The sequence below is a fragment of the Ambystoma mexicanum genome, chromosome 1p (genome assembly GCF_040938575.1).
Source record: "Ambystoma mexicanum isolate Mex_15411 chromosome 1p, UKY_AmexF1_1, whole genome shotgun sequence".
NCBI lineage: Eukaryota > Metazoa > Chordata > Amphibia > Caudata > Ambystomatidae > Ambystoma > Ambystoma mexicanum.
This window is the reverse complement of record NC_090921.1, coordinates 994,980,783-995,004,447: the sequence shown is the minus strand read 5'-3', so window position 1 is coordinate 995,004,447 and position 23,665 is coordinate 994,980,783. Positions and strand designations below refer to the sequence as shown.

The window sequence follows — 23,665 nt, the reverse complement described above, 5'->3', positions numbered from 1 at the left end:
TGTAGAAGGTTAAAATAGTAGGAATGTTTAGCCGAGTTGAGGCTGGAGTCATATAGAGAGTGGTAGGAGAAGTAGGATGTCTGGTTAGATAGAGGGGAATTTGAGCCAGCGACGCTCGAGGCGCCGTAGGAGACGACGCATGGACAAGAGGTGGGAGGAAAGCCAAGGCTGAGAAGGCTTACGTGTGGAGCGGAAGGATGAGAGGATACAATTGGTCAAGACTGGAAGAGATTGAGGAAAACAGAGAGGATAGGGCTTCATTAGCCGAGGGAGAAGAAAAGTCAGAGAGAGGGGGGAAGAGAGGAGGAGCAAGTATCATGAAAGAGAGAAGGGCTAAAGTTACGGAGATCTCGTAGAGAAAAGGATGTGGAGGAGGGTGAGGGAGTGGGTTGAGGGAGAGCAGGAGTAAGGGAGAAGGAGAGTAAGGCATGGTTAGAGAGATAGTTGGGTAGAGTAGCGATGGAGGAGGAGTAGGTAGAGTTGAAGATAAGATCAAGAGTGGAGCCAGAAGAATGAGTAGGAGGAGAAGGGAGAGGAGATAGGAGATAGGAGTCAAGGATGGAGAAAAGAGGGGAAGGATAAGGAGGAGAGGGGAGGTGAAGATTGAAATCGCCAAGTACAGTGAGAGGAGAGGGTGAGGGGGAAATAAGAGAGAGGAGGTGGTCAAGGTCTTCGTAAAAGGAGGAAAGGGGGACAGGGGGTCTATACATAATTAGAAAAGAGATAGGGTGAGGGGAAGTAAAAGATTTGTAGAGGTATTCAAAGGAAGGGAAGGTTGGGAGAGGTACAGAGGAGGTAGAGGAAAGGTATTTAGCGTGGAAGGAGTCCAATGCCTCCGCCACGATCAGAGGAACGAGAGACATGAGAAAAGGAGGAGGAAGATGTTGTGAGAGAGGCAGGAACAGTAGAGTTGTGAAGGGGGATCCAGGTTTCAGTTATACAGAGGAAGTGAAGGTTATTGTGGAATGTGGATCCGGCTGTGGGTACACGGCCAACCTCACAGGTGCTGGGGAGCTCAGCACCCTTGCCGGGGTCACCCGGTCTTATAATTCTTGCAGGGCGGGACCCTGCTAGGCCATAGGAATATGGCCTGGGCGCAGCCTGGATGCCGGTAGCATCCTAGATGGAGGGTGCAAGGGCTGGACCCAGGGCACCAGGCGGATCTGGGGGGGCAGACCAGCAGAGACCTACAGGACTGTGATCGCACAGTGTAGGCCTGCAAGCACAAAGTGAGAGAGAAGACAACAGATTCAGTCTTGGAGTCTGCAACCGTTCTTTGTCACTACCTGCAGGGGATCCTTTTATTAGCTTGGGCGCCATGATTGTACTAAAAGGGCAATACACTGGGGTGGGTAACACACAACACCCCCTATATTAAAAGGGCAATACACTTGGGAGGATCAGACATAACAGTGGGTGGGTGGAGCTATTCAAATTATGCACATTTCTGGAGTACTCGTCATGGGAGTGGCAACGCACAAGTGGCCATCAAGCCAATTGTGAAAAGTTGGCATCTCTATGCAATCATGACTCCCAGGCAGATAGTTCCTTCGCTGAAAGTGGCCTTGCACTCTTTCCCGGATATTCTTTCTTGAGGGGACACGTCACCACACGGAGTCGGCGCAGTAAGGTCCATTGAAAATACTAAAATCCGCGAGCTATCCATTAAAACATTGACCATGAACAGGCTGTCCAATGGGCAAAGGTTTTCTCCCTCTGGATTTGGCCAGAGTGTCATGTTTAGAGGCCACATGCCCCTACGGTAGAGACTAGTTCCCATCCGAGAAAAGGACCATAGCAACGGCCCGCCCCCTTGTTGTCACGTGACCTCTGATGTCATTCGTGTCCTTTCCGGAGCAGAGAAGCGGTTCCGGAGCACGTTCAGTAAGTGGGCTGGGGCTGAGCGGGAATTTTGAACGCTCTGGCTGCCGCCGGTGCAAGTGCAACCGGACCCTGCCAGCCTTTGGCTAGCAGCGTTTGGGGTTGGCATTTCAACACGGTAGCGACTAGTTCCCATCCGAGAAAAGGACCATAGCAACGGCCCGCCCCCTCATTGTCACGTGACCTCTGATGTCATTCGTGTGCTTTCCGGAGCAGAGAAGCGGTTCTGGAGCACGTTCAGTAAGCGGGCTGGGGCTGAGCGGGAATTTTGAACGCTCTGGCTGCCGCCGGTGCAAGTGCAACCGGACCCTGCCAGCCTTTGGCTAGCAGCGTTTGGGGTTGGCATTTCAACACCGGGAACATTTCTAGGAGGCCCTGGAGCGTCCTGAGCGGCAAGGCTCTGGCTGCCAGGCTGCAGGAACAGCAGCAACCCGTGTGCTTTTGGCTGGCTGTAAATTGGAATTTTCATCCGGATACCGTGAACGTTCCTGCAAGACACCCGATTTAGACGGGGGAGCAGGAAATTACATTTACTTTAAAAATCATGCTCAGCTATTCAACATGAAAGGTATGGAGGGCTAAGAAAAGGAATAGGGAGACAGTGTATGCTTGTGTTTAACTGATCAACGGGGGTTAATAGAGTGATTTAATGTTTTATGAGGATGTGATTATTAGGATGCGTGGTTTTAGAGGGGGTTGGCTGGGGCTATCTGCGTGTGATTCGGGATGGCACACAGGCATCTGTTGCAAGGGGGAAGGGGCATCTTGCTATTTGGAAGAAGGATCAGGCATTATGTTATTGGACTAGAGGGAGGGATTGGGCATCTTGCTGGGGTCTGAATGGTTGGATTGGGGCATGCTGGTGTAGGTCTGGTGGGATGAGCCACTTTTGCGTGGCTCTGGAGAAAGGGGGCACATTGGTGTGGGTCTGGAGGGATGGATAGGACATAGTGGTGTGGGTCTGGGTGAGGGATAGGGACAGTGGTGTGGGTTGGGGTACATTGGTGTGGGTCTGGGGAGGGATGGAGGACATGGGTGTGTTTCTGGAGGGAGAGATGGGGCACAGTGGGTCTGGAGGGTGGCATGGGTCATCTAGGTGTGGGTTGGGAAGTGGAAAGGGGCATCCTGGTGTGGCTCTGGAGGGAGGTGGTGGGGCACATTGGTGTGGCTCTGGAGGGAAGTGGTGGGGCACATTGGTGTGGATCTGGGTGGAGGGATGGTGCACATGGGTGTGTTTCTGGAGGGAGAGATGGGGCACAGTGTGTCTGGAGGGTGGCATGGGTCATCTAGGTGTGGGTTGGGAATTGGGACGGGCATCTTGGTGTGGCTCTGGAGGGAGGTGGTGGGGGCACATTGGTGTGGATCTGGGTGGAGGGATGGTGCACATGGGTGTGTTTCTGAAGGGAGAGATGGGGCACAGTGTGTCTGGAGGGTGGCATGGGTCATCTAGGTATGGGTTGGGAAGTGGGACGGGGCATTTTGGTGTGGCTCTGGAGGGAGGTGGTGGGGGCACATTGGTGTGGCTCTGGCGGGAGGTGGTGGGGCACATTGGTGTGGATCTTGGTGGAGGGATGTTGCACATGGCTGTGTTTCTGGAGGGAGAGATGGGGCACAGCGGGTCTGGTGGGTAGCATGGGTCATCTAGGTGTGGGTTAGAAAGTTGGACGGGGCATCTTGGTGTGGCTCTGGAGGGAGGTGGTGGGGCACATTGGTGTGGCTCTGGGGGGAGGTGGATGGGGCACATGGGCGTGTTTCTGGAGGGAGAGATGGGGCACAGTGTGTCTGGAGGGTGGCATGGGTCATCTAGGTGTGGATTGGGAAGTGGGACGGGGCATTTTGGTGTGGCTCTGGTGGGAGGTGGTGGGGGCACATTGGTGTGGCTCTGGAGGGAGGTGGTGGGGCACATTGGTGTGGATCTTGGCAGAAGGATGGTGCACATGGGTGTGTTTCTGGAGGGAGAGATGGGGCACAGTGGGTCTGGAGGGTGGCATGGGTCATCTAGGTGTGTGTTGGGAAGTGGGACGGGGTATTTTGGTGTGGCTCTGGAGGGAGGTGGTGGGGGCACATTGGTGTGGCTCTCGAGGGAGGTGGTCGGGTACATTGGTGTGGATCTTGGCGGAGGGATGGTGCACATGGGTGTGTTTCTGGAGGGAGAGATGGGGCACAGTGGGTCTAGTGGGTAGCATGGGTCATCTAGGTGTGGGTTAGGAAGTTGGACGGGGCACATTGGTGTGGCTCTGGAGGGAGGTGGTGGGGCACATTGGTGTGGCTCTGGAGGGAGGTGGATGGGGCACATGGGCGTGTTTCTGGAGGGAGAGATGGGGCACAGTGGATCTGGAGGGTGGCATGGGTCATCTAGGTGTGGGTTGGGAAGTGGAACGGGGCATTTTGGTGTGGCTCTGGAGGGAGGTGGTGGGGGCACATCGGTGTGGCTCTGGAGGGAGGTGATGGGGCACATTGGTGTGGATCTTGGCGGAGGGATGGTGCACATGGGTGTGTTTCTGGAGGGAGAGATGGGGAACGGTGTGTCTGGAGGGTGGCATGGGTCATCTAGGTGTGGGTTGGGAAGTGGAACGGGGCATTTGGGTGTGGCTCTGGAGGGAGGTGGTGGGGGCACATTGGTGTGGCTCTGGGGGGAGGTGGATGGGGCACATGGGCGTGTTTCTGGAGGGAGAGATGGGGCAAAGTGTGTCTGGAGGGTGGCATGGTTCATCTAGGTGTGGATTGGGAAGTGGGACGGGGCATTTTGGTGTGGCTCTGGAGGGAGGTGGTGGGGGCACATTGGTGTGGCTCTGGAGGGAGGTGGTGGGGCACATTGGTGTGGATCTTGGCAGAAGGATGGTGCACATGGGTGTGTTTCTGGAGGGAGAGATGGGGCACAGTGGGTCTGGAGGGTGGCATGGGTCATCTAGGTGTGGGTTGGGAAGTGGGACGGGGTATTTTGGTGTGGCTCTGGAGGGAGGTGGTGGGGGCACATTGGTGTGGCTCTCGAGGGAGGTGGTCGGGCACATTGGTGTGGATCTTGGCGGAGGGATGGTGCACATGGGTGTGTTTCTGGAGGGAGAGATGGGGCACAGTGGGTCTGGTGGGTAGCATGGGTCATCTAGGTGTGGGTTAGGAAGTTGGACGGGGCACATTGGTGTGGCTCTGGAGGGAGGTGGTGGGGCACATTGGTGAGGCTCTGGAGGGAGGTGGATGGGGCACATGGGCGTGTTTCTGGAGGGAGAGATGGGGCACAGTGGATCTGGAGGGTGGCATGGGTCATCTAGGTGTGGGTTGGGAAGTGGAACGGGGCATTTTGGTGTGGCTCTGGAGGGAGGTGGTGGGGGCACATCGGTGTGGCTCTGGAGGGAGGTGATGGGGCACATTGGTGTGGATCTTGGCGGAGGGATGGTGCACATGGGTGTGTTTCTGGAGGGAGAGATGGGGGAACGGTGTGTCTGGAGGGTGGCATGGGTCATCTAGGTGTGGGTTGGGAAGTGGAATGGGGCATTTTGGTGCGGCTCTGGAGGGAGGTGGTGGGGGCACATTGGTGTGGCTCTGGAGGGAGGTGGTGGGGCACATTGGTGTGGATCTTGGCGGAAGGATTGTGCACATGGGTATGTTTCTGGAGGGAGAGATGGGGAACAGTGGGTCTGGTGGGTAGCATGGGTCATCTAGGTGTGGGTTAGGAAGTTGGACGGGGCATCTTGGTGTGGCTCTGTAGGGAGGTCGTGGGGGCACATGGGTGTGTTTCTGGAGGGAGAGATGGGGCACAGCGGGTCTGGAGGGTGGCATGGGTCATCTAGGTGTGGGTTGCGAAGTTGGATGGGGCATCTTGGTGTGGCTCTGGGGGGAGGTGGTGGGGGCACATTGGCATGGATCTGGGCGGGGGGATGGTGCACATGCGTGTTTCTGGAGGGAGAGATGGGGCACAGTGGGTCTGGAGGGTGGCATGGGTCATCTAGGTGTGTGTTGGGAAGTGGGATGGGGCATCATGGTGTGGCTCTGGAGGGAGGTGGTGGGGGCACATTGGTGTGGATGTGGAGGGAGGTGGTGGGGGCACATTGGTGTGGATCTGGGTGGAGGGATGGTACACATGGGTGTGTTTCTGGAGGGAGAGATGGGGCACAGTGGGTCTGGACGGTGGCATGGGTCATCTAGGTGTGGGTTGGGAAGTGGAACAGGGCATTTTGGTGTAGCTCTGGGGGGAGGTGGTGGGGGCACATTGGTGTGGCTCTGGAGGGAGGTGGTGGGGCACATTGGTGTGGATCTTGGCGGAAGGATTGTGCACATGGGTATGTTTCTGGAGGGAGAGATGGGGAACAGTGGGTCTGGTGGGTAGCATGGGTCATCTAGGTGTGGGTTAGGAAGTTGGACGGGGCATCTTGGTGTGGCTCTGGAGGGAGGTGGTGGGGGCACATGGGTGTGTTTCTGGAGGGAGAGATGGGGCACAGCGGGTCTGGAGGGTGGCATGGGTCATTTAGGTGTGGGTTGCGAAGTTGGATGGGGCATCTTGGTGTGGCTCTGGGAGGAGGTGGTGGGGGCACATTGGCGTGGATCTGGGCAGAGGGATGGTGCACATGCGTGTTTCTGGAGGGAGAGATGGGGCACAGTGGGTCTGGAGGGTGGCATGGGTCATCTAGGTGTGTGTTGGGAAGTGGGATGGGGCATTTTGGTGTGGCTCTGGAGGGAGGTGGTGGGGGCACATTGGTGTGGATCTGGAGGGAGGTGGTGGGGGCACATTGGTGTGGATCTGGGTGGAGGGATGGTACACATGGGTGTGTTTCTGGAGGGAGAGATGGGGCACAGTGGGTCTGGACGGTGGCATGGGTCATCTAGGTGTGGGTTGGGAAGTGGGAGGGGGCATTTTGGTGTGGCTCTGGAGGGAGGTGGTGGGGGCACATTGGTGTGGCTCTGGAGGGAGGTGGTGGGGCACATTGGTGTGGATCTTGGCAGAGGGATGGTGCACATGGGTTTGTTTCTGGAGGGAGAGATGGGGCACAGTGGGTCTGGTGGGTAGCAGGGGTCATCTAGGTGTGGGTTAGGAAGTTGGACGGGGCATCTTGGTGTGGCTCTGGAGGGAGGTGGTGGGGGCACATTTGTGTGGATCTGGGTGGAGGGATGGTGCACATGGGTGTGTTTCTGAAGGGAGAGATGGGGCACAGTGTGTCTGGAGGGTGGCATGGGTCATCTAGGTATGGGTTGGGAAGTGGGACGGGGCATTTTGGTGTGGCTCTGGAGGGCGGTGGTGGGGGCACATTGGTGTGGCTCTGGCGGGAGGTGGTGGGGCACATTGGTGTGGATCTTGGCAGAGGGATGTTGCACATGGGTGTGTTTCTGGAGGGAGAGATGGGGCACAGCGGGTCTGGTGGGTAGCATGGGTCATCTAGGTGTGGGTTAGGAAGTTGGACGGGGCATCTTGGTGTGGCTCTGGAGAGAGGTGGTGGGGCACATTGGTGTGGCTCTGGGGGGAGGTGGATGGGGCACATGGGCGTGTTTCTGGAGGGAGAGGTGGGGCACAGTGTGTCTGGAGGGTGGCATGGGTCATCTAGGTGTGGATTGGGAAGTGGGACGGGGCATTTTGGTGTGGCTCTGGAGGGAGGTGGTGGGGGCACATTGGTGTGGCTCTGGAGGGAGGTGGTGGGGCACATTGGTGTGGATCTTGGCGGAAGGATGGTACACATGGGTGTGTTTCTGGAGGGAGAGATGGGGCACAGTGGGTCTGGTGGGTAGCATGGGTCATCTAGGTGTGGGTTAGGATGTTGGGCGGGGCATCTTGGTGTGGCTCTGGAGGGAGGTGGTGGGGCACATGGGTTTGTTTCTGGAGGGAGAGATGGGGCATAGTGTGTCTGGAGGGTGGCATGGGTCATCTAGGTGTGGGTTAGGAAGTTGGACGGGGCATCTTGGTGTGGCTCTGGAGGGAGGTGGTGGGGGCACATGGGTGTGTTTCTGGAGGGAGAGATGGGGCACAGCGGGTCTGGAGGGTGGCATGGGTCATTTAGGTGTGGGTTGCGAAGTTGGATGGGGCATCTTGGTGTGGCTCTGGGAGGAGGTGGTGGGGGCACATTGGCGTGGATCTGGGCAGAGGGATGGTGCACATGCGTGTTTCTGGAGGGAGAGATGGGGCACAGTGGGTCTGGAGGGTGGCATGGGTCATCTAGGTGTGTGTTGGGAAGTGGGATGGGGCATTTTGGTGTGGCACTGGAGGGAGGTGGTGGGGGCACATTGGTGTGGATCTGGAGGGAGGTGGTGGGGGCACATTGGTGTGGATCTGGGTGGAGGGATGGTACACATGGGTGTGTTTCTGGAGGGAGAGATGGGGCACAGTGGGTCTGGACGGTGGCATGGGTCATCTAAGTGTGGGTTGGGAAGTGGGAGGGGGCATTTTGGTGTGGCTCTGGAGGGAGGTGGTGGGAGCACATTGGTGTGGCTCTGGAGGGAGGTGGTGGGGCACATTGGTGTGGATCTTGGCAGAGGGATGGTGCACATGGGTTTGTTTCTGGAGGGAGAGATGGGGCACAGTGGGTCTGGTGGGTAGCAGGGGTCATCTAGGTGTGGGTTAGGAAGTTGGACGGGGCATCTTGGTGTGGCTCTGGAGGGAGGTGGTGGGGGCACATTTGTGTGGATCTGGGTGGAGGGATGGTGCACATGGGTGTGTTTCTGAAGGGAGAGATGGGGCACAGTGTGTCTGGAGGGTGGCATGGGTCATCTAGGTATGGGTTGGGAAGTGGGACGGGGCATTTTGGTGTGGCTCTGGAGGGAGGTGGTGGGGGCACATTGGTGTGGCTCTGGCGGGAGGTGGTGGGGCACATTGGTGTGGATCTTGGCAGAGGGATGTTGCACATGGGTGTGTTTCTGGAGGGAGAGATGGGGCACAGCGGGTCTGGTGGGTAGCATGGGTCATCTAGGTGTGGGTTAGGAAGTTGGACGGGGCATCTTGGTGTGGCTCTGGAGAGAGGTGGTGGGGCACATTGGTGTGGCTCTGGGGGGAGGTGGATGGGGCACATGGGCGTGTTTCTGGAGGGAGAGATGGGGCACAGTGTGTCTGGAGGGTGGCATGGGTCATCTAGGTGTGGATTGGGAAGTGGGACGGGGCATTTTGGTGTGGCTCTGGAGGGAGGTGGTGGGGGCACATTGGTGTGGCTCTGGAGGGAGGTGGTGGGGCACATTGGTGTGGATCTTGGCGGAAGGATGGTACACATGGGTGTGTTTCTGGAGGGAGAGATGGGGCACAGTGGGTCTGGTGGGTAGCATGGGTCATCTAGGTGTGGGTTAGGATGTTGGGCGGGGCATCTTGGTGTGGCTCTGGAGGGAGGTGGTGGGGCACATGGGTTTGTTTCTGGAGGGAGAGATGGGGCATAGTGTGTCTGGAGGGTGGCATGGGTCATCTAGGTGTGGTTTGGGAAGTGGGACGGGGTATTTTGGTGTGGCTCTGGAGGGAGGTGGTGGGGGCACATTGGTGTGGCTCTCGAGGGAGGTGGTCGGGCACATTGGTGTGGATCTTGGCGGAGGGATGGTGCACATGGGTGTGTTTCTGGAGGGAGAGATGGGGCACAGTGGGTCTGGTGGGTAGCATGGGTCATCTAGGTGTGGGTTAGGAAGTTGGACGGGGCACATTGGTGTGGCTCTGAAGGGAGGTGGTGGGGCACATTGGTGTGGCTCTGGAGGGAGGTGGATGGGGCACATGGGCGTGTTTCTGGAGGGAGAGATGGGGCACAGTGGATCTGGAGGGTGGCATGGGTCATCTAGGTGTGGGTTGGGAAGTGGAACGGGGCATTTTGGTGTGGCTCTGGAGGGAGGTGGTGGGGGCACATCGGTGTGACTCTGGAGGGAGGTGATGGGGCACATTGGTGTGGATCTTGGCGGAGGGATGGTGCACATGGGTGTGTTTCTGGAGGGAGAGATGGGGGAACAGTGTGTCTGGAGGGTGGCATGGGTCATCTAGGTGTGGGTTGGGAAGTGGAACGGGGCATTTTGGTGTGGCTCTGGAGGGAGGTGGTGGGGGCACATTGGTGTGGCTCTGGAGGGAGGTGGTGGGGCACATTGGTGTGGATCTTGGCGGAAGCATTGTGCACATGGGTATGTTTCTGGAGGGAGAGATGGGGAACAGTGGGTCTGGTGGGTAGCATGGGTCATCTAGGAGTGGGTTAGGAAGTTGGACGGGACATCTTGGTGTGGCTCTGGAGGGAGGTGGTGGGGGCACATGGGTGTGTTTCTGGAGAGAGAGATGGGGCACAGCGGGTCTGGAGGGTGGCATGGGTCATCTAGGTGTGGGTTGCGAAGTTGGATGGGGCATCTTGGTGTGGCTCTGGGGGGAGGTGGTGGGGGCACATTGGCATGGATCTGGGAAGAGGGATGGTGCACATGCGTGTTTCTGGAGGGAGAGATGGGGCACAGTGGGTCTGGAGGGTGGCATGGGTCATCTAGGTGTGTGTTGGGAAGTGGGATGGGGCATCTTGGTGTGGCTCTGGAGGGAGGTGGTGGGGGCACATTGGTGTGGATCTGGAGGGAGGTGGTGGGGGCACATTGGTGTGGATCTGGGTGGAGGGATGGTACACATGGGTGTGTTTCTGGAGGGAGAGATGGGGCACAGTGGGTCTGGACGGTGGCATGGGTCATCTAGGTGTGGGTTGGGAAGTGGGAGGGGGCATTTTGGTGTGGCTCTGGAGGGAGGTGGTGGGGGCACATTGGTGTGGCTCTGGAGGGAGGTGGTGGGGCACATTGGTGTGGATCTTGGCAGAGGGATGGTGCACATGGGTTTGTTTCTGGAGGGAGAGATGGGGCACAGTGGGTCTGGTCGGTAGCAGGGGTCATCTAGGTGTGGGTTAGGAAGTTGGACGGGGCATCTTGGTGTGGCTCTGGAGGGAGGTGGTGGGGGCACATTTGTGTGGATCTGGGTGGAGGGATGGTGCACATGGGTGTGTTTCTGAAGGGAGAGATGGGGCACAGTGTGTCTGGAGGGTGGCATGGGTCATCTAGGTATGGGTTGGGAAGTGGGACGGGGCATTTTGGTGTGGCTCTGGAGGGAGGTGGTGGGGGCACATTGGTGTGGCTCTGGCGGGAGGTGGTGGGGTACATTGGTGTGGATCTTGGCAGAGGGATGTTGCACATGGGTGTGTTTCTGGAGGGAGAGATGGGGCACAGCGGGTCTGGTGGGTAGCATGGGTCATCTAGGTGTGGGTTAGGAAGTTGGACGGGGCATCTTGGTGTGGCTCTGGAGAGAGGTGGTGGGGCACATTGGTGTGGCTCTGGGGGGAGGTGGATGGGGCACATGGGCGTGTTTCTGGAGGGAGAGATGGGGCACAGTGTGTCTGGAGGGTGGCATGGGTCATCTAGGTGTGGATTGGGAAGTGGGACGGGGCATTTTGGTGTGGCTCTGGAGGGAGGTGGTGGGGGCACATTGGTGTGGCTCTGGAGGGAGGTGGTGGGGCACATTGGTGTGGATCTTGGCGGAAGGATGGTACACATGGGTGTGTTTCTGGAGGGAGAGATGGGGCACAGTGGGTCTGGTGGGTAGCATGGGTCATCTAGGTGTGGGTTAGGATGTTGGGCGGGGCATCTTGGTGTGGCTCTGGAGGGAGGTGGTGGGGCACATGGGTTTGTTTCTGGAGGGAGAGATGGGGCATAGTGTGTCTGGAGGGTGGCATGGGTCATCTAGGTGTGGTTTGGGAAGTGGGACGGGGTATTTTGGTGTGGCTCTGGAGGGAGGTGGTGGGGGCACATTGGTGTGGCTCTCGAGGGAGGTGGTCGGGCACATTGTTGTGGATCTTGGCGGAGGGATGGTGCACATGGGTGTGTTTCTGGAGGGAGAGATGGGGCACAGTGGGTCTGGTGGGTAGCATGGGTCATCTAGGTGTGGGTTAGGAAGTTGGACGGGGCACATTGGTGTGGCTCTGAAGGGAGGTGGTGGGGCACATTGGTGTGGCTCTGGAGGGAGGTGGATGGGGCACATGGGCGTGTTTCTGGAGGGAGAGATGGGGCACAGTGGATCTGGAGGGTGGCATGGGTCATCTAGGTGTGGGTTGGGAAGTGGAACGGGGCATTTTGGTGTGGCTCTGGAGGGAGGTGGTGGGGGCACATCGGTGTGACTCTGGAGGGAGGTGATGGGGCACATTGGTGTGGATCTTGGCGGAGGGATGGTGCACATGGGTGTGTTTCTGGAGGGAGAGATGGGGGAACAGTGTGTCTGGAGGGTGGCATGGGTCATCTAGGTGTGGGTTGGGAAGTGGAACGGGGCATTTTGGTGTGGCTCTGGAGGGAGGTGGTGGGGGCACATTGGTGTGGCTCTGGAGGGAGGTGGTGGGGCACATTGGTGTGGATCTTGGCGGAAGCATTGTGCACATGGGTATGTTTCTGGAGGGAGAGATGGGGAACAGTGGGTCTCGTGGGTAGCATGGGTCATCTAGGTGTGGGTTAGGAAGTTGGACGGGGCATCTTGGTGTGGCTCTGGGGGGAGGTGGTGGGGGCACATTGGCATGGATCTGGGAAGAGGGATGGTGCACATGCGTGTTTCTGGAGGGAGAGATGGGGCACAGTGGGTCTGGAGGGTGGCATGGGTCATCTAGGTGTGTGTTGGGAAGTGGGATGGGGCATCTTGGTGTGGCTCTGGAGGGAGGTGGTGGGGGCACATTGGTGTGGATCTGGAGGGAGGTGGTGGGGGCACATTGGTGTGGATCTGGGTGGAGGGATGGTACACATGGGTGTGTTTCTGGAGGGAGAGATGGGGCACAGTGGGTCCGGACGGTGGCATGGGTCATCTAGGTGTGGGTTGGGAAGTGGAACGGGGCATTTTGGTGTGGCTCTTCGGTGAGGTGGTGGGGGCACATTGGTGTGGCTCTGGAGGGAGGTGGTGGGGCACATTGGTGTGGATCTTGGCGGAAGGATTGTGCACATGGGTATGTTTCTGGAGGGAGAGATGGGGCACAGCGGGTCTGGAGGGTGGCATGGGTCATCTAGGAGTGGGTTGCGAAGTTGGATGGGCATCTTGGTGTGGCTCTGGGGGGAGGTGGTGGGGGCACATTGGCGTGGATCTGGGCGGAGGGATGGTGCACATGCGTGTTTCTGGAGGGAGAGATGGGGCACAGTGGGTCTGGAGGGTGGCATGGGTCATCTAGGTGTGTGTTGGGAAGTGGGATGGGGCATCTTGGTGTGGCTCTGGAGGGAAGTGGTCGGGGCACATTGGTGTGGATCTGGAGGGAGGTGGTGGGGGCACATTGGTGTGGATCTGGGTGGAGGGATGGTACACATGGGTGTGTTTCTGGAGGGAGAGATGGGGCACAGTGGGTCTGGACGGTGGCATGGGTCATCTAGGTGTGGGTTGGGAAGTGGGACGAGGTATTTTGGTGTGGCTCTGGAGGGAGGTGGTGGGGGCACATTGGTGTGGCTCTCGAGGGAGGTGGTCGGGCACATTGGTGTGGATCTTGGCGGAGGGATGGTGCACATGGGTGGGTTTCTGGAGGGAGAGATGGGGCACACTGGGTCTGGTGGGTAGCATGGGTCATCTAGGTGTGGGTTAGGAAGTTGGACGGGGCACATTGGTGTGGCTCTGGAGGGAGGTGGTGGGGCACATTGGTGTGGCTCTGGAGGGAGGTGGATGGGGCACATGGGCGTGTTTCTGGAGGGAGAGATGGGGCACAGTGGATCTGGAGGGTGGCATGGGTCATCTAGGTGTGGGTTGGGAAGTGGAACGGGCATTTTGGTGTGGCTCTGGAGGGAGGTGGTGGGGGCACATCGGTGTGGCTCTGGAGGGAGGTGATGGGGCACATTGGTGTGGATCTTGGCGGAGGGATGGTGCACATGGGTGTGTTTCTGGAGGGAGAGATGGGGGAACAGTGTGTCTGGAGGGTGGCATGGGTCATCTAGGTGTGGGTTGGGAAGTGGAACGGGGCATTTTGGTGTGGCTCTGGAGGGAGGTGGTGGGGGCACATTGGTGTGGCTCTGGAGGGAGGTGGTGGGGCACATTGGTGTGGATCTTGGCGGAAGGATTGTGCACATGGGTATGTTTCTGGAGGGAGAGATGGGGAACAGTGGGTCTGGTGGGTAGCATGGGTGATCTAGGTATGGGTTAGGAAGTTGGACGGGGCATCTTGGTGTGGCTCTGGAGGGAGGTGGTGGGGGCACATGGGTGTGTTTCTGGATGGAGAGATGGGGCACAGCGGGTCCTGAGGGTGGCATGGGTCATCTAGGTGTGGGTTGCGAAGTTGGATGGGGCATCTTGGTGTGGCTCTGGGGGGAGGTGGTGGGGGCACATTGGCGTGGATCTGGGCAGAGGGATGGTGCACATGCGTGTTTCTGGAGGGAGAAATGGGGCACAGTGGGTCTGGAGGGTGGCATGGGTCATCTAGGTGTGTGTTGGGAAGTGGGATGGGGCATCTTGGTGTGGCCCTGGATGGAGGTGGTGGGGGCACATTGGTGTGGATCTGGAGGGAGGTGGTGGGGGGACATTGGTGTGGATCTGGGTGGAGGGATTGTGCACATGGGTGTGTTTCTGAAGTGAGAGATGGGGCACAGTGTGTCTGGAGGGTGGCATGGGTCATCTAGGTATGGGTTGGGAAGTGGGACGGGGCATTTTGGTGTGGCTCTGGAGGGAGGTGGTGGGGGCACATTGGTGTGGCTCTGGCGGGAGGTGGTGGGGCACATTGGTGTGGATCTTGGCAGAGGGATGTTGCACATGGGTGTGTTTCTGGAGGGAGAGATGGGGCACAGCGGGTCTGGTGGGTAGCATGGGTCATCTAGGTGTGGGTTAGGAAGTTGGACGGGGCATCTTGGTGTGGCTCTGGAGGGAGGTGGTGGGGCACATTGGTGTGGCTCTGGGGGGAGGTGGATGGGGCACATGGGCGTGTTTCTGGAGGGAGAGATGGGGCACAGTGTGTCTGGAGGGTGGCATGGGTCATCTAGGTGTGGATTGGGAAGTGGGACGGGGCATTTTGGTGTGGCTCTGGAGGGAGGTGGTGGAGGCACATTGGTGTGGCTCTGGAGGGAGGTGGTGGGGCACATTGGTGTGGATCTTGGCAGAAGGATGGTGCACATGGGTGTGTTTCTGGAGGGAGAGATGGGGCACAGTGGGTCTGGTGGGTAGCATGGGTCATCTAGGTGTGGGTTAGGATGTTGGGCGGGGCATCTTGGTGTGGCTCTGGAGGGAGGTGGTGGGGCACATGGGTTTGTTTCTGGAGGGAGAGATGGGGCACAGTGTGTCTGGAGGGTGGCATGGGTCATCTAGGTGTGGGTTGGGAAGTGGGACGGGGTATTTTTGTGTGGCTCTGGAGGGAGGTGGTGGGGGCACATTGGTGTGGCTCTCGAGGGAGGTGGTCGGGCACATTGGTGTGGATCTTGGCAGAGGGATGGTGCACATGGGTGTGTTTCTGGAGGGAGAGATGGGGCACAGTGGGTCTGGTGGGTAGCATGGGTCATCTAGGTGTGGGTTAGGAAGTTGGACGGGGCACATTGGTGTGGCTCTGGAGGGAGGTGGTGGGGCACATTGGTGTGGCTCTGGAGGGAGGTGGATGGGGCACATGGGCGTGTTTCTGGAGGGAGAGATGGGGCACAGTGGATCTGGAGGGTGGCATGGGTCATCTAGGTGTGGGTTGGGAAGTGGAACGGGGCATTTTGGTGTGGCTCTGGAGGGAGATGGTGGGGGCACATCAGTGTGGCTCTGGAGGGAGGTGATGGGGCACATTGGTGTGGATCTTGGCGGAGGGATGGTGCACATGGGTGTGTTTCTGGAGGGAGAGATGGGGGAACAGTGTTTCTGTAGGGTGGCATGGGTCATCTATGTGTGGGTTGGGAAGTGGAACGGGGCATTTTGATGTGGCTTTGGAGGGAGGCGGTGGGGGCACATTGGTGTGGCTCTGGAGGGAGGTGGTGGGGCACATTGGTGTGGATCTTGGCGGAAGGATTGTGCACATGGTTATGTTTCTGGAGGGAGAGATGGGGAACAGTGGGTCTGGTGGGTAGCATGGGTGATCTATGAGTGGGTTAGGAAGTTGGACGGGGCATCTTGGTGTGGCTCTGGAGGGAGGTGGTGGGGGCACATGGGTGTGTTTCTGGAGGGAGAGATGGGGCACAGCGGGTCTGGAGGGTGGCATGGGTCATCTAGGTGTGGGTTGCGAAGTTGGATGGGGCATCTTGGTGTGGCTCTGGGGGGAGGTGGTGGGGGCTTATTGGCGTGGATCTGGGCAGAGTGATGGTGCACATGCGTGTTTCTGGAGGGAGAGATGGGGCACAGTGGGTCTGGAGCGTGGCATGGGTCATCTAGGTGTGTGTTGGGAAGTGGGATGGGGCATCTTGGTGTAGCTCTGGAGGGAGGTGGTGGGGGCACATTGGTGTGGATCTGGAGGGAGGTGGTGGGGGCACATTGGTGTGGATCTGGGTGGAGGGATGGTACACATGGGTGTGTTTCTGGAGGGAGAGATGGGGCACAGTGGGTCTGGACGGTGGCATGGGTCATCTAGGTGTGGGTTGGGAAGTGGGACGGGCATCTTGGTGTGGCTCTGGAGGGAGGTGGTCGGGTCCCATTGGTGTGTCTCTGGAGGGAGGTGGTGGGGGCACATTGGTGTGTTTCTGGAGGGAGGTGGTGGGGCACATTGGTATGGCTCTGGAGGGAGGTGGATGGGGCACATGGGCGTTTTTCTGGAGGGAGAGATGGGGCACAGTGGGTCTGGAGGGTGGCATGGGTCATCTAGGTGTGGGTTGGGAAGTTGGACTGGGCATCTTGGTGTGGCTCTGTAGGGAGGTGTTGGGGGCACATTGGTGTGGGTTTGATGGAAGGGATGGGGACATTGGTCTGGGGAGGGATGACCGCATATTGGTGTGAGTCTGGAAGGAGGGGACGGGGCACATTGGTGTGGGTCTGGGCGGATGGGGGCATACTAGGATGGGTGGTTTTAGAGGGGGTTGGCTGGGGCTATCTGCATGTGATTCAGGATCGGCACATGGGCATCTGATGCAAGGGGCATCTTGCTATGTGGAGGGAGGATGGTGCATTATGGTATTGGTCTAGAGGGAGGGATGGGGCATCTTGGTGTGGTTCTGAGAGGAAGGGATGGTGCACATGGGTGTGGGTCTGTAGGGAGGGATGGGGACATTGCTTTGGGTATGAAGGGAGGCACAGGACACATTGATGTGCATCTGGAGGGAGGGATGGGGCACATTGGTGTGGGTCTGGAGGGAAGGATTGGGGCTTATTGGTCGGAGGACAGATAGGGGCATCTTTCTGTGTGGAGGGTGCATGGGCCATCATGGTATGTGTCTTGAGGAAGGGATTGTGCATCGTGGAGTCTGGATCGGAGGGGCATTGTTGATATGGAATGGGCATATGATGGGGGCATGTCAGGGAATGGTGGAGCATGTGGGTCAGGGCTGGAGCGCTCTGGTGGGAAGGAAGGGGGCATCTGGGTGTGAATGGAGGGATGGGGTATGTTTGTCTGGAGAGAAGGATGTTGGTTTATTGGAGTGGTGGGAGCATGTGTGTGTCGAAGGGATGGGGTAATCGGGTGTGGGTATAGAGAGAGGGCGAATGGCGCCATCTGAGTGTGGAGGTAGAGATGAAGCATATGGGTGTGGCTCTGAGGGGTGGAGCATCTTGGTGTAGGTATGGAGGGACGGATGTTGGTGTCTTTGTGGGTTCGGATGGAGGGATGGTGGCATGTAGGTCAGGAGGGAGGTGGCATTTGAATCTGGAATGTGTTTGGAAGGAGAAATGGGGCATTTGAGTGTGAATGGTTTCTGCTTGTGGGTGGGGGCATAAAGGATCATTAACAGCGGAGCAGCGGGAGGGAGAGCCGTGCGCCCGACCTCGGTTGCATCCCAGACGTGCACACCCACAGCCCGGGGCACCTCTCGCAGAGCGGTCCGGTGCGCGTGGTCAACCAGCCCCTCTCCTCATTGAGCCCGCATCTGCGCTGGCCGGGGGGCGCACACTCCTCTCTCTGACCTGCCAGTGGCTGGGCATTGGTGGGGACACCCCGGTCACCAGGGAAGCCCTGACTGGGGGCAGCCGGGAGCCGAGGGAAACCTGACTGCTCTCGAGGGGTGCCTCCCCAGGCAGACAGGCACCCGGGCAAGCCAGGCATGAGCCATGGTGCAGCTGGCTCACTTGAAGGTGGGCGCCAAGGTTCCAGCCGCCCACATCTGTGTGTGAGCAATGGCCGGGCCCGCTGGCACAGTGGATGACCTTCCCTCTTGCCCAGGTACCTGGAGCTGGGTCCTATGCGGCCGGGCTGGGGTTTGAAGACTCTAGTGGTCCCACCCGACCCCCTGTCTGTGCTGTCTCTGGCCTGCCTCGTTGTCCATCTCCCAGCCCCCCTCCCAAAAGGGAAGTGGAAGGGGTCAGGGAAGGATGAGTGGATCGGGCCATGTGGGCAGGTGGCAGAGCGGCCTACCTCCATCCCCCTGGGAAGCGCTGTGCTGCTGCAGCTGGCGGTCAGGCTGAGCACCTGGATTATTATTTTTTATTTTTTTTAAACCACAATGGTTTCGGCCGAGCTAGACAGGGAGCTGGGCTGTCCTGCCACAACCAGCGCTGCCTCCCCCAACCTCTCCTGCACCGGCAGGGTCAGGCCGACGTCTAGGACAAAAAAAGTTGCCTGTGGCTCTTGGCGGTGGATCACTCGACTCGTGCATCGATGAAGAACGCAGCTAGCTGCGAGAATTAGTGTGAATTGCAGGACACATTGATCAACACTTTGAACGCACCATGTGGCCCTGGGTTTTTCCCGGGGCTACGCCTGTCTGAAGGTCGCTTGTACATCAATCGCCCCGGGGTTCACTCCCAGGGGCGTGGCTGGGGCTGTCGCAGGGACCCCATTCCATTCATCCCCCTAAGGTCAGACCCCGATCAGCACTGTCGCTGGATCCTTGGATCTGGCGCGCAAGCTCATTGCCGATGCGTCCTGGTTTCCCCAGTTTCCCCACCTCATGCTGGTTTCGGGAGGGCCGGGTGGCCGACGCGCCCCGGATGTGGTGGCGGTGGCAGCAGGCTTTAAAAAAGCCTGGCGCACCTTCACCCTACCCCGGGGCACCTGGCCGTGCTGTGTGTGGCTGCCTTTGGTGTCCCACGGCTGCCGGCGCAGGATGACCATGGAGCACGGACCTCGTGACCATGTGGGCTTTGGTCACAGATTGGAACAGAATACACTCGCCTGCGCCAAGGGCTGGGGCAACCCCCCATACGGGCCCGAGGCCAGCTGCCCTGAGCTTTGTGCTCCCCGACCACGGCCTCAGATCAGACATGGTGACCTGCTGAATTTAAGCATATTACTAAGCAGAGGAAAAGGAACTAACCAAGATTCCCTCAGTAACGGCCAGTGAAAAGGGAAGAGCCCAGCGCCGAATCCCCATTCAGCAGCAGGCGTGGGAAATGTGGCGTACAGAAGACCGACACCCCGGCATCACTCAGGGGGCTCAAGTCCTTCTGATCGAGTCTCCCCACGCGGATGGTGTTAGGCCGATAGCGGCCTGTTGCACACCGGGATTAGGTCTTCTTGGAGTCAGGTTACTTGGGAATGCAGCCCAAAGCGTATGGTAAACTCTGTCTAAGGCTAAATACGGGCGCGAGACTGGTGACCAACAAGTACCGTAAGGGAAAGTTGAAGAGAGTTCAAGAGGGTGTGAAACGGTTGAGCGGTAAACTGGTGGGGTCTGTGCAGTCCACCCACAGGATTCAACACGGCAGGCAGGTTGGTCACCTGGAACGGTGGAGGCCCTTGCGGGTCTGCGGCCCGGGCACATCCAGCCCCAGCAGGGTGCATTTGGGAAGGCCCCAGGGGGCAGGTGGCTCTCTGCTCCAGCAGAGTGTTACAGCCCCGTGAGCAGTTTTGCTGTGTCCACGGGGCTGAGGGAGATAGACCACCACCGGGCCCTTACCCGGCAACTGTCCTGGCCCCTCTTGGGGGTTGCTAGAGTGGCCACGGGAGACAGGGCTCCCGATGTGACTGTGGTGGACTGCCCTCAATACACCCCAACCACGTCATGCTGCCGGGCGGGGAGGCCCACAAAGGGTGCCAGGGGTCGGTTAACCACCCGACCTGTCTGGAAACACTGACGAAGAATATAATGCCTGCCCGAGTCAGAGGGATGAATGAAACCCTGTGATGTAATGATGTTGAGGGCCGGTGCCCGGCGATTGCAGTGGCATCCTGTCACGATGGGCTCTCCACCGACCCGTCTCCCCCGCTCTGTCAGAGATGATGCATGAGCGTGTGTGATAGGACCCAAAAGATGGTGAACTCGGCCTGGTGGAGGTCCGTAGCGGTCCTGATGTGTAAATCGGTCATCCGACCTGGGTATAGGGGCAAAAGACTAATCGAATGATATAGTAGCTGGTTCTCTCCGAAGTTTCACATAAGATAGCTGGCGCACGGAAACCCCAGTTTTATCTAGCAAAGCGAATGCTTAGAGGTCTTGGGGCCAAAATTATCTCAACCTGCTCTCAAGCTTTAAATGGGTATGAAGCCCGGCTTGCTGGCGTGGAGCCGGGTATTGTATGAAAGTGCTCAGTGGGCAACTTTTGGTAAGCAGAACAGGCGCTGCGGGATGAACCGCACCAGGGGTTAAGGCGCATGATGCAGATGCTCATCAGTCCCCAGAAACGGTGTTGGTTGATACAGACAGCAGGATGGTGGCCAGGGTAGTCGGAATCCGCTAAGGAGTGTGTAACAACTCACCTGTCGAATCAACTAGCCCTGAAAATGGATGGCCCTGGAGCATCAGGCCCATACCAGGCCGGCGTTGAGAGCCGCGGGGGCTAAGTCAGGCGAGTAGGAGGGCTGCTGCAGTACGCACAGAAGCCCGGGGCGAGGGCCCGAGTGGAGCCGCCGCAGGTGCAGATCTTGGTTGTAGTAGCAAATATTAAAACGAGAACTTTGAAGAATAAAGTGGAGAAGGGTTCCATGTGAACAGAAGTTGAACATGGGTCAGTCAGTCCTAAGGGATGGGTGAGCGCCGTTCGGAAGGGATGGGCTACGGCCTCCATTGCCCTCAGCCGATCGACAGGAAGTCGGGTTCAGATCCCCAAATCCAGAGTGGCAGGGACGGGCGCCCTTGCGGCGTCCAGTGCGGCAATGCAAATGATCCCAGAGAAGCAGGCGGGAGCCGCACAGAGTTTTTTTTTTTGGAAAAACAATTTTTATTTTATATAACACACAATTCTTGGGACTTCCATCATCAGATTCAGCGTCAGAGTGTTACAATCAGCATTGTCCAGTCTCATGAAACTCCCTCCCCCCTAACTTGAGCCAATATGTCCATGTCATCATCCTGTGATTTTTCAGGCGGGTTTATCGTCGTCTCTTTATCCGTTTTATCATCGCTCTGATCAGACTGGGGGGGCCACTCATGGTAGCCACCAGCTGCCTCCATTCAATTAGGGGTCCTACTTCCACCTCCCCTCCCCTCCAAACCGTGTCCCACCAAACAGCCGTTTCTGCCTCTGCCCATTTTAAGAGGTCAGCCCACCACAACTCTATCTTCGGCCTCTGGGCTGCCTTCCAGCACATTGCTATCCTTCGTTTGGCCAGGACATATGCTAGATCTTTCATTTTGCTTATGTGCCTTACGTTACGTGGCCTAGGGAATCCCCCCAGCATGCATGCCCAGGCCGACTCCACCTCCAGTGTAATACCGCTTCCTGCTAAGCGTGTCCCCACCTCAGGGCAGGCCCAAAACATGTGGAGTAGCCCAGCCTCCTCCACCCCACACCTAGGGCATTTCTTAGTCGTATGGCCACCAAACCTAGCGATCTTACTGGGGGTGAGCTATGCTCTATGTGTGACATATAGTTGGATCTGCTGGAGCCTTGCGTTCCGGGACACTTTTTTATGATATCTTTGGGCTCTTTTCCAGAGCCCATCCAACATGGGCTCTCCCACCTCATCCTCCCAAAGTTGTCTGTTGGGTCAAGTCCTTCCCCACCTTGGACCCCAACAGCTCGTATATGCAGGAAATCTCATGCCCACCCTCTGAAGTATCATATATAGCCTCCATGGTGGCATCCGGTTGTCCGGTGAGCACCTCTGTTGGCCACTTCACTCGTACTCTCTTGACAATTCTGGTGTAAGTTATGTACTGCCCTTTATGCACCCCAGTATCTTCGATCAGGTTCGGGTACTCTAATGCCTCCCCTTCCAGCCATATGTCTCCCAGGGTGGCCAGGCCCACTGGTTCCCAGTACTTGCGGACCCCTTGTATCAGCTGGGGATCCTCTCCACATAGTGCTGCAAGCGGCACCTGCATAGAGTACGGAACCAGGTGTCCCGCAATCTGCCACGTTCTGTGCCATATCTGCCATCCCAGTACCAGCAGCCCCGCCATCCCCTGGACCCTCGACTTGGACAGCCACACCACTTCTTTGTGAAAGAAGGGGAGCAGTTCCCTGCACAGCAGCCTGGTTTCTGCCGTCTCCTCGCCAGACAGCCATCTTGCTACATACTGCAGCTGCCCTGCCAGATAGTATAGCTCAAAATTTGGCAGGTTGATCCCTCCCCTATCACACGAGTTCTGTAGTTTCCAGAGGGCCACCCTGTTCCTGGAGTTGCCCCAGATGAAGCTCCTACACAGGCTATGGAGGCTAGCGAAAAAGCGCCTCGGGATCCCATGCGGGATGTTAACAAAGAAATGCAAAAGTCTTGGCAAAACTACAATTTTTAGCAGAGCAGCCCTCTCCACCATAGCCAGGGGTAACCTGGACCAGAATCCCATGCTGTTCTTAATTCCTTCTACTGCTTTAACCGTGTTGCGTGCATGTTCTTCTGCCATATGGTATATGTCAATTCCGAGATATCGGAACGACTTTGTGTGCCAGGGTAATCGGCAACACTGGCAGACTCCTGGGCAAGACAAGCATGTATCTCCCCAGAGGGAACACGCTAGACTTTTTGGGGTTAACCGCTATGCCAGAGAGAACGACAAATTGCTCCATCATGTCTAGAATATATTGCATGTTCTCTTCTGAGTAGCGTAAATATAACAGTATGTTGTCCGCATATAAAGAAACAACTTGCATGCCATCCACAGTGCGAATACCTATCTCCTCGTATTGCTGTCTCAGGCAGGTGGCCAATGGCTCCAGTGCCCATATGTATAACATGGGCGACCACAGGCAGCCCTGTCTAGTGCCTCTGCTTAGTTACCATTTGTCTGAAATGATAGCACCCGTTTTGACCCTGGCGATCGGAGAGCTGTATAACATTGTCACCCACCTGAGGTACCCCGGTCCCATTCCATAGCCCTTAAAGGTCGCGATCAACTAGGGCCTTTTCACTGGCTCGAAGGCCTTGACCGCATCTAGTGAAACTATTGCCAGTTCACCTGGGTCATTTTTTGTCTGGTCAAGGATGTGATGCAGTCTTCTGAGATTATCAGTTATGTTTCTGACATAGCCCGTTTGGTCGGCGTGTATCAGTTTACCAATGACAGCATTAAGCCTATTTGCCAGTACAGCAGTGAGGATTTTACTGACCTGATTGAGCATCGATAAGGGCCTGTACGACCCACAATCAGTGATAGGCTTGCCCGGCTTCAGAAGCGGGATAATCACCGCCTCTCGCAGGGTCTCTCGTAGCCTGCCTTGCTCATACGACTAGTTAAGCATGGCCATCAGCGGGGGAAGCAACTCTTGTTCATAGGTTTTTATAAAATTCACTTGGAAGCCCATCGGACCTGGGGGCCTTACAGGTGGGCAAGTAGCGAACCACTAGTTTGAGTTCTTCCATCGTAATAGGGGCATCTACGTCTGCGCGTTCTGCCTCATCTAAGGTGGGTAGGCCCATGTCCTCCAATCGTACCTGAATTTCATGGTCTCTAGGGC

General features: G+C 57.7%; 1 non-coding gene across 1 annotated transcript; it reads left to right on the top strand.

Moving 5' to 3' along the window:
* The first annotated feature begins 18,450 nt into the window (after nt 1-18,450).
* LOC138464849 (5.8S ribosomal RNA) lies at nt 18,451-18,601 on the top strand. Its single transcript, XR_011267430.1, has one exon. It is a non-coding gene; the product is annotated as a 5.8S ribosomal RNA (ribosomal RNA).
* The last annotated feature ends 5,064 nt before the right edge of the window (nt 18,602-23,665 follow it).